A 10,769-nucleotide genomic window follows, 5' to 3' on the forward strand; every position below is an offset into this window, starting at 1 on the left:
AAGACAAATACGCAATTTCGAGCTTCGGCACACAAGTCATGAGCGATATAAAACACCAAACAGTCGAGAACTCTGTATTGTTGCTGCTCCTGCCTATTGTTGTTATTTTTGTCGTTGTCGTTGTCGTTGCCTCCCGTTGTTGTTGTTTTGTTGTTGTTGATTTTGTTGTTGTTTTCTTCTGTTGTTAAATTAAAATCAAAACTTTCGTGGGCTTTATTGAAGATGTATCTATGCTCGGTATTTTTCTAGTATTTACAATGATGTTCTCTGATTGACATTTCAAACCAGTTAAGATGAAAACAACTTCGACAAGCTCTATCAGCATTTTTGTTGATGGTGTTATCTGCATGTTAATATCCTGCGTGGGACATCAAGGCTAAGTTTAATGAGGCATTAATACAAATAATGACCTACTTATCTGGGAAAATAACGCGAAATTGTTTACTCAAATCACGATTTTGTTGTTGATCCGAAAATAATTTAAGGTTGCACTGCCATGTTGCATAGCAACAAACTTGACCCACTCTTTACCAACTCCGTCATGCAGTCACATCGTAAAAATAAAACTTGCTATGCAGTTAAATGCTGGAGAGAAGCGGATGCATCTGTATAGAGCAGAATGATATGGCGTGTGCACGTGCTTCAAAATGTTAGGTAACCAGGCAACGATAACGGACACGTGAATACAAAGTAAGTTATTTTTGTATGTAAAACATATCGTGGATGTTGGATTTTGTCTCTCAAGGTTAGAAGATTTTTTGACAATTTTCATAAGACCAACAATGACACTTCTACACCTAAATAGCAGAAGAGAAATTTTGTTCTTTCCATGACCTTATCCTTACTTGCAAACTTTACCTTCTTTATCAAATTAGGCAAGAGAAAAAAGAAAAAAAAAGAAAAAAAAAGAGTAAAAGGAGGTCGTGATAACGGCGACATGTTTTTAATGGTAATGTTACGCTGATATAAAGCACCCCGGCTTCAAAATAGAATGATTTATTAATAGTCGCTCCTGTTGATATTGAAACTAGTAACTGCTAAATTAATAGCCACCATTCTTGGCAATGAAAATAATTATTAATTAAACTATGCGAACGATAATAAACAGCCACTCTGCTAATGAGAAAAGGAAAATTGGGGTTAACGGCCTTAAAAAATTGAAAGGGTAATTAATAGCAAACAAAGTCAAATCTCGCGTGGCACATGCCATGCGTGCCTTGCAATTGCACAAAATAATCGTATATATTTGCTGCGGTAAAGAATGCCTCTAAGCTTTTATGAGTATATTATATGACGTGGCGTTTTATTTTGATTAATGGACTCTCAGTTGAGCTTATCTGTAAGCAGACCACAAATATTCTCGCATGTGAGCAAAGGTGTATTCTTTTAGATTCCATTGGAATATGCTTCAATTTGGATGGGTAATGAAATGGTAAGAAGTGAAATTAGAAAATAATTTCACGTACGATTTGTCAAAAATTCTAATATTTTTTTTTTTTTTTTTTTTTAACAAAACGTAGGTGAAATGATTTCCTAACCTCGCGAGTGTAGAATTTTATTTCCTTTAAATATCTTAAGTGACAAATTACGCTTACAATTGTGGGCTTTTGACTTGTTTATTTTATCGACAAAATTTCGCGCCAAATTTTGCCATGGCAACTTTGTTATTTAACATTTCAAATTATTAACTAACGCTGAAATTTTGAGCAAAATTTAAGGAGTAAATTGTTACCTATGATATTAGACAAAGAAATTGAGGTCGATTGAAATACCCTACGAGCTTGCGAACGACCAATTAAGTCCTAATTGTATTCACTTGCTTTTGTTTTTTTGTTTTTTTTTAAATTTCTGTTGCTCATTTAAAAGTTTCCATGCATGCTAACAAAAACAGCTTGGAAAACTTGGCGCGTCCAAGGTAAAGGGTATGGACACCATAAACTCAAAACACCGAACAGGGGTCAGTGGTTCGATCCAAAACAGCAAAATTCTAATTCCCTGTTTTTAGTATTTTTATTTTTTTTTATTATTTTTATTTTATCATAATCATCGTAAAAAAGGAAATTCTGGCAGCGAACCCAAGCCGCCGAAGAGACTGCTGCCTAAAACCAGCGACTTAGACCACTTGGCCACGCTGCCGGACATGAAGCGCTATTAAAACATTTCTATATCTAACGACATTGCATCCGATCATTGGGTAAAAATTGTTCACAGTTGAATAGAACTACTCATGCCATATGGAAAAACAAAACTTGGCAGCGGTGGGACTCGAACCCACGTCTTTGTAGAGACGGGTGCCTTAAACCAGCGCCTTAGACCACTCGGCCACGCTACCAGATGTGTTTACAATTGGGTCCAAAGCGTGACAAATCTAGGGGCCCTTATCAATACTCAGAACTCACCGGGCCTAGAGAACAGGTTGCTGTCGGGCTAAATGGTAAAAAGTAAAACTTAGGTCTGCGGGATGGCACCCTTCATGCTTAAGGTATGCATCAAAGGAATTGGCCTGGTCCATCAATTGGCGAAAAAGAACTTGAGACGCTTTAAGAAAATGACACTTTACAAAATTTAAATTCTTGTTCTATTTAAAATGCATTCTCTGATAGCCTGGGCCTTCCTCCCCCACCCCAGTCTTTCACCTTGAAAGAAAACCAACGTTGCTTGGCGGTAGACTCGAAAAATATTTATAAGGTACTCCAAACTATGAAGAATTTCAGAATTACTTTGTAGTGTAATTTGTCAAAACGTCAATCGCCATCACTCTTTTTCAGAATAGGGGAAACAGGTCACAAGGACGATCACTGCTAGCGCGGTCCTCATAAAGTTGTTCCCTGTAATTTGGTATGTTCTTTTTAACTTTCTTCGATGGTTTAGCCACTGGAACATTAATCATTTAAATCGACTAGTTTTATTTCAGGAATCTTTCTATGTTACTTTTATTCGTAAACCCACGAGCCATTTCGAAACTCTCTTTTACGGGTATCATATTTTCTGTACCATGTGTTCCTACTTGCGCGTGTTTCAAGTCATCATCTGATACGGGACATTTCACATAATTCGAATTAACATTTCAACCCAAAATGGGGTTCTTGCATTGGTATATTGGTTAATGGGGTTCTTGCGTTGGTATATATGGACCACTATTCAAATAACCTTTGGTAATAACAGAATCATTTAATGGGCGTATTCAGGAATGACTATCAACACTGTCAATTCTTTTTGGGTGTGTTTTGCAGACGCAGATTAATGAGGGGAATAATGCACGCTTCCTTATATGACTTGTTCAATAAAATCTTCTGCAGGGAATAAAATTGCCAATTAAGATCAATACTTTTATCAAGAAGTTAGAGACCTAAGTAGAAAAGTCGGGGATGTTGAGATGGATTGTATTCCGCCATTCGCTGCAAACAAACCACGATACGGTAGAAGTGGAGATTTTACTTTACACTAGCTTTTATCCAAATATTAACAAAATACTTGTGTGAGAAGGTGACAGTGACAGAAGAGAACTACATAACGTACTTAAAAAAGAAATTCAGCTAAAAACTTGGGGATCACAATAACCATATACGATACTTGTTCTATAGGAACGTAAATAATACAAGATTGGAAAATTCACAAGTTGCGCAGATGACATAAGCGTGGAATGCACGCGAATCGCAATCTCGTTGATCCAGGACAGTAAGACAATCAAGGCCGCTCTCTAAATAATGCAATCATTCATTCGACTCCAGAGCTACAAGCTACGACATCTAGAATATTACGCTCTCACAAAATGAATTCTCATTGAAAGAAACAATCAGGGTATTGTAAGGTTTAACTAAGCATACGTTAACAATAAGGAAGACCTTTTTTTTGGCATCCATCCCTCCCTTCCCCCCCCCCCTCCCCCCCGTCCGACGTCACCTCCTGCTCTTCATGCTGGACTGGGGAACAGATCTAAAAGAGAAATTCGGGCAGAGTATTCTCAAAGATGGTGCAGCTACGAGTGGTCATAACCAAAATTTTCGTACCTTTGATTTAAACAACAAAAGCATACCCGGACATTTTTTCGTGCTTTATTTCAGTGCTATATATATATGAAAAAACAACAAAAAAAAAATTGTTTCAAGACAATGTTACGATGCTACGTCCACCAAGCAACCACATGAATATTATTACTTTAACAGCATTACAATTTTTCAATTGTTTTTCTTTCTTTCTTTCTTTTTTTTTTTTCTTGGTCCAGAAGCCATAATCGGGGACGGAGACCGTAAGCGCACGTCATTTCTACTATTGGAGCTGTCCCCATGATATGGGACAATAATTCTATTTTTAGAACAAATTGCGCCATCGCTTGCGGCACAAGCGCGTACATGCTGCGAGGATTTTTGCGGATGTCGCGCGGGGGAAATGGCGTCCGAAATTCCCGAAATTTTTCTTGTTTTTGGCCCACAACTCAACGGGTTTACGTCTGTTGGAATTTTGCTTAAGTATTTTCGTCGTAAGCTGCTCCAGTTTGAGTGAAGTAAGACAGTGTCGAATTTAGGTATGTTACGCTGTAAGTTTATATATATCGCTGACCAGGTTGTGTTCCGACGGATGCTTCTTTTACATGAGCTGTTCATTACTCCACTTTAGATTTCACATATGTTGAAGATTAACAGCTTTTCCATTACACAGCAAAAGACTAGCTGGATATGTTTAGATATAGCAGAGCTTCAGGACTTCGTAGTTTCCTAGCTCCTCTTGCCACACGCTTGCGAGGAATTTGCCAGTCTATCGCGACCGAAAAGTAAAACAAAATAATTGCTAGTCTGAGTTTCGCTTGAATTGTAAGTAACGCTTGATGTTTCATAAAGGCCCAATAACTTTACGTCCGTAGATACTGCTAAGTTTTATTCGTGTAAAAATCCAGTAAATTCTCTGTTGTCGAGGAATGAGAGCGCCCGCTGATGCGTGGTTTGTACAGTCAGTAAACATGACAAATTGAACTTCCGCCGCACTTTCGTGTGAAAGCGTACATCGAACTCAAACAATAACTCTGTAGTTTTTAAATATGTTTAAGATTGATAAATGTTTGAGAACATATTAAAAGCTAAGCTGAAAATATGTGAATAAAGCAGAAATAATCAGAAAAGTTACGATGACGCTTTGTTTAATCAACTGGAATAACGACTTCGATTTTGTTGATCGAGTTATCAAAACTCCTTGTCTATTTTCATTTCCGCAGTGTAAAACTTCACTATGCTTATGTTGAAGAAACACACATGATGTTACTAGCCTTTTTTGCGTTTGTGAAATTTGTTGCAGCATCTCAGTACAAGAGATAACGAAAGAAATCTTTGTCAAGATTTGTTGACAATTAAAAACACCGACTCGGACTTGAAAGTGCACAAGCTGCACTATGCAAATGAGCTAATTGCACGCGTCAGACTTTCCTTTCAAAAACTTTTGCAAACTCACCAAACAAGCAGAAACAATAAGAAACCATCAAAACAGGCTTTGGTTATGATGAACCATCGTCTGAGAAACTCACAAATTAACTCGATACCAGAGTAGAGAGTTTTCTTGCTATTTTCTTCAAGGTCCGTTAATACGGGCAACATTTTGCTTCAACTTGTCTCGCAACATTGTTGCATTGCAAGATGAAACACATTGTTGAGCGTATGACCACGTTTGTGACCAACTTGTCTCGCAGCAAAATACAGTGTTGCAAGTTAAGGCAACATGTTGCACAAAGTAGACTCGAGTTCTACTTTCTGCAACAAATTTTAGTTTTGCTGCTCGTATTACCACTGAAGCTACAACTTGTCTCGCAACAAATTTGAATTCAACGCTTGTGATTGGCTGTCGCGAAGCGCGGCAAATAAAAAAAAAGAAATATGGCGGACGGTGAAGGCGAGCCTGAATTCGGAGAAGAGCGGGAACTCTCGGAAAGTCATAAATTTGTCCTGTACAAAGACCTCGAGAGCTATCATAGTCTTTGGGACGCCTCGTTTGTCCCTTCAAAACAAGCAGGAAAAAAGGCACAAGGCTTGGAAGAACTGTCGCAAAAATACAACTTTTCGCCTAGCTACCTGAAACGACAATGAGTTTCATACTCAGAGAACTTCGCTGGCACGGAAGTCAAGACGAAAATGACGGCCAGAAGTCGAAGTGCAACTTCGTCGAAATGCTAAATTATATTAAAGAAAGCGCCATCTTTATTCACACGCGATTAAGCAATTATAACTGTAGAATTCTGCAGACTTCTGCAACGCTATATTTTGCTGCGAGACAAGTTGGTCACAAACGTGGTACTACGCGCAACAATGTGTTTCAACTTACAATGCAACAAAGTTGCGAGACAAGTTGAAGGAAAATGTTACCCGTATTACCGGACCTTAAGTCAGAACAAACGCAAAAACATACGCGTAAGCTTACAACTAGCGTGAGCATATCTTATTATTCCTTCCCAGTGCGAGATTGAAGTCTTGTTTTCGACCCTGAAAAACCTACCTTTTCCGTTAGCTCGGATCATAAAACTACATATAAGCGCCCTGGTTGGTATTCCCTGCCTTATTCCCTGCCATCGCTGTGAAAAATACGCGCACGAGAATCTCTCAACTCTCACCATTTGATCACGCAACGTGACAACATCCACGCGAGAGCCCCCGACATGTGCGTGAATCCGCGCGGATATATGACGTCAGGATGGCGTAATTTGTTCTAAAAATAGAAAAATTGTCCCATGTCATAGGTGCGCGCGAATCCCGAGTCTTACGGTCTCCGTCCCCGATTATGGCTCCTGCTTGGTCTTATAGCGAGACATGCAAGTCTCAATACATCATGTTGTGTTGTTGTCAGAAAACCCTTAACTTCCTAACTGGCCAAACGGAAGTAGGCTTGATTTACACTTTCATTGGGGATCTACAACAACGACAACAAAAAAAATCTGTTATTCATATACCAGATTTCACAACCTCGTCCCCAGGGCTTTAAGGAACGGCGATGCAGGTTGCACAATTCTCCAAACAACGAATTGTATAAAAAATAGCCTTCATTTAGCTCGAAAATATGTCAGGATATTTTTTCGTGGGCATTATCTGTTCCGAGAAGCAAACAGTTTTCCGAGAGCGTACCTCGAGGAAAACTGTGAGCTTTTAGGGACAGATTACGTCCAAGGAATAAATACCCGAACATATTTCGCGCCAAATGGAGGCCATCGTGTTTATTATACGTCGAATATATTTCGCAACACGAACGGTTTTGAAAATTGGGGAATATCACTTGGATATTCCCCAGTTTTAGCTGAGCTGAGGCATATTCAGTCACGTTAAATGATTAGACCAATTGTGCGCGTTCGAAAATATGTGGTGGATTACAAAATAACACACCGCCCAACACTTAAATGAATTCGAGAATACCTGTATCGAGTTATTTGTTACAATGTACATACAGTTTAGTCTACGGTCGGTGCGTGCACCTTGTTACTTGTAATAATGATAATAATAATAATAATAATAATAATAATAATAATGATACTAATAGCAATAATAATAATAATAATAATAATAATATACAAGGTAATCTTTGGCCAAAAAAAACAATTTTGAGCGTAGCATTTACGTTGCATTTGTCTCCATTCCCATGTTTTCAAACATGATCAACTCTAATTTTTTTTTTCTTTGCTACTGAGGAAGATTTGAACACTTGTTCTCCATCGCACATTGCTAGATTAAATTTAGTGTTAATTATACCTACCAAAACACTTGCTTTTGCATTTCTCAAGTGACAGGAAGGTGTTCTGGTTACCAATACAACAGCCGTAATAAAGACGCCCACATTTCCGAGTATATTTGTTGTAGAAATACCGGAGGAGGCGCGGGTGCAAGGTCCTACCCTTTTTGGTAGAAAGCATAATGGCTCGATATCCACGGTCAGGAATTGATTGCATGCCAAAGACAGGAAAACAATGAAGAAAGTATAAATTTAAGGTGCAATATATATGTATAAGATGCAGTTTTATGCAGTTTTACTATCTCTCGATTATTTGAAGACCTTACGTTTTTCACTACCAAAAATCATTAAACAAAACCCTTGTAATGCCAATTAAGAAATAGAAAACATGTACCGTGTATCTATCGAGTTATAAGTGGAAGTTTGGGAGAACGAGAAATGCTGTGGAACACGAGCCGTAGGCGAGTGTTTCCCCAACTTTTTCGAGTTTTCCCAAACTTTCACAAGTGTTTCTATTACTCGATCGAAACACGGAGAACATGTTTTCTATTTCTTTTAGAAAACACCGCGAGGAAAACAAAGACAAACAAATTGTTAACTTTGATCATCAAAATGTAAATTCGCTTTGCTCGCGCCATCATTACGTCAACAGTTCGTGCTAGTTCTGTGTTTCTATCGAGTTTTAGAAACACGATTTTTAACCAATTAGCGCGCGTGTTTTCCTGGGGATGTTTCCTAATATTCTCTGTTACATAACTTAGTCTCTGCTTTATGTTACAACGAATGCGATATCAGCAGTCTAAAGACCTGTTATTTTTTTTATTTTTATTTTGACATTTTACTATCTACCTAAAACTACAGTCGATAGAGTCAGAAACGAAGTCACGTTCCAAGTGTTGCTAGTAAATGGAGAGTGCCCAAAGCCAAGTACAATACCTCGGTTATCAACTGGTATTCTGCATACAGTGAAACCTCTATTAAGCGGACCCCCCAATTAAGCGGATACCTTTTATTAAGCGGACACTTACCCTGGTCCCGAGATTAACGTGTTATATTTCCCTTTATAACGAACCCATGTTCAGCGGACATCTCTATTAAGCGCACGCGGACACTTAATAAATTGTATTTTGCTAATTTCTATTGTTAAAAACTTATATTAAGCGGACACTGGACTGAATTGACAATGCGGCATTGGATTATGTCCTTGGAATAGTCGATTAAATGTACCTGTATTATCGCTGCTGTATGGAAAGGGAAGTATTGCAAACAAATTAAAGTTGGTAATGAAAGCTGACGAACTTGAACCCTGAATAGCTTCGTTAACAACCTGGAACTTTATTACAGTACAGAGGAACTGCTGAATGTTAATTGTTGACAAACACTGCGCAATTGTTATAAACCTTTATTAGCGGACACCCTCTATTAAGCGGACACTTGGGAAGGTCCCGATCGAGGGTGTCCGCTTAATAAAGGTTTCACTGTATAGGCAAAAAAAGAAACAAACACTTACTAGACATGTTTTGGTGCAGTCGTCGAAGTCGCCAAAACGGTTTGCATTTCCCAAGCAACCACCGTAGATAAACTTCTCGCACTTTCCAGTTTTGAGGTTATAATAATAGTTCGGAAAAGATGCTTTACGCGGCCCAGGAACTTTGGGTAAAAAGCATCTACCTGAAATCAGTCAAAACAAAACAAAAGTAGGCGAGTTTTTCCCAATTTTCGTTCTAACGATACAAGGGGAGAGATACAACACTGAGACACAGTAACGCATGTTTGCACTGTATTTTCTCCTCTTCTAACTTTTTTTTTATTTTCACTACTCTGAATCGCGATATTGTTCATAAGGACTACGTATGATCTTTTCATGACCAAGCTGGCCTTTTTGCCTTCTGTCTTAACTGGTAATGCGCTACTTGGCAAAATAAATAAGGTGGCTCTATGGTTACCAAATATAAGTGACCTCTACATTGCATAGATTTACCTTAAGCTATTAGTCTTATTTTTAGTCTTACATGTTGTCTCACATTCCGTTTCCTAGACAACCGCCATAAATGAATCGCTTGCACTGTCACTGGCCAAAGTAATATCTTAGGGAAAAGACTCTGCAGGGGCCTTAATCCTTCCGAAGAAGACATACGCTCCTGGAACCCACGCAGGAGGAGAACGCCAGTACCCCTTTAAAAAGTCAGAACATTTGCAATCAAATTCTTCTAACTTTCAACTCATATTTGATAATATATAGAACAGTTGTCTGTTTGTCAAGGTAAAAGGCTGCGTTTCAAAGAGAACATAAGTCAAGTCAGTGAAAGAAATAGCGAAAAACGTCCTACGTAGCATTGCGATATTACTAGCAATATATCCACCAGGTTTTTCTAGCAAAATATGTGCTATATTCATCGTTATCGTTTTCATTTTCATCATGGCTTTCCTCGTCAATTTCATCTCCATCATCATAAACGTCAACTCCATCGTCATCTTCATCAATATCACCACTGTCATCTTCATCGTCATCATTATCGTTCTCACCAATGTCATCTTTGTTATCTTCATCGTTGACCTCACTGCTGTCACTTCCATCGCCATCAGCGTCATCTTCGCCACTGTCGTCTTCATCGTCATCGTTGTCATCTTCCCCACTGTCATCTTCATCATCATCGTCGTCGTCTTCCCCACTGTCATCCTCATCGTCGTTATCGTCGTTATCGTCGTTATCGTCGTCATCGTCATGTGTCTCGTCGCCTCTGTCATATTTATCGTCTTCTTCGTCTACCTCCTCTTCACCGCTGTCTTCGGCACTATCATCTCCATCCTCTTTATCGCTTTCCTCGCCAGTGTCATCTCCATCGTCATCATCGCTACCTTCGTCACTATCATTTATATCGTCAGCATCATCATCTCCACCAATGCCATCTTCATCGTCACCATCATAATTATTGTCATCATAATCACCTTCGCGATTGTAATCGCTATCGCCATCATCGTCCACTTCGTTAATATCACCTTAATGGTAATCATCCTCATCCTCATCATCCTCACGGCTGTTATCTTCGTTGTCATCATCGTCATCATCC

At 38.8% G+C, this 10,769-nt stretch overlaps 1 non-coding gene across 1 annotated transcript; it reads right to left on the reverse strand.

The window, feature by feature from the left end:
* Window positions 1-2,250: 2,250 nt before the first annotated feature.
* Trnal-aag (transfer RNA leucine (anticodon AAG)) lies at window positions 2,251-2,332 on the reverse strand. The gene has a single exon. It is a non-coding gene; the product is annotated as a tRNA-Leu (tRNA).
* Between the last annotated feature and the right edge of the window lie 8,437 nt (window positions 2,333-10,769).

The sequence above is a fragment of the Orbicella franksi genome, chromosome 3 (assembly GCF_964199315.1).
Source record: "Orbicella franksi chromosome 3, jaOrbFran1.1, whole genome shotgun sequence".
In the NCBI taxonomy this organism is placed as follows: Eukaryota; Metazoa; Cnidaria; class Anthozoa; order Scleractinia; family Merulinidae; genus Orbicella; species Orbicella franksi.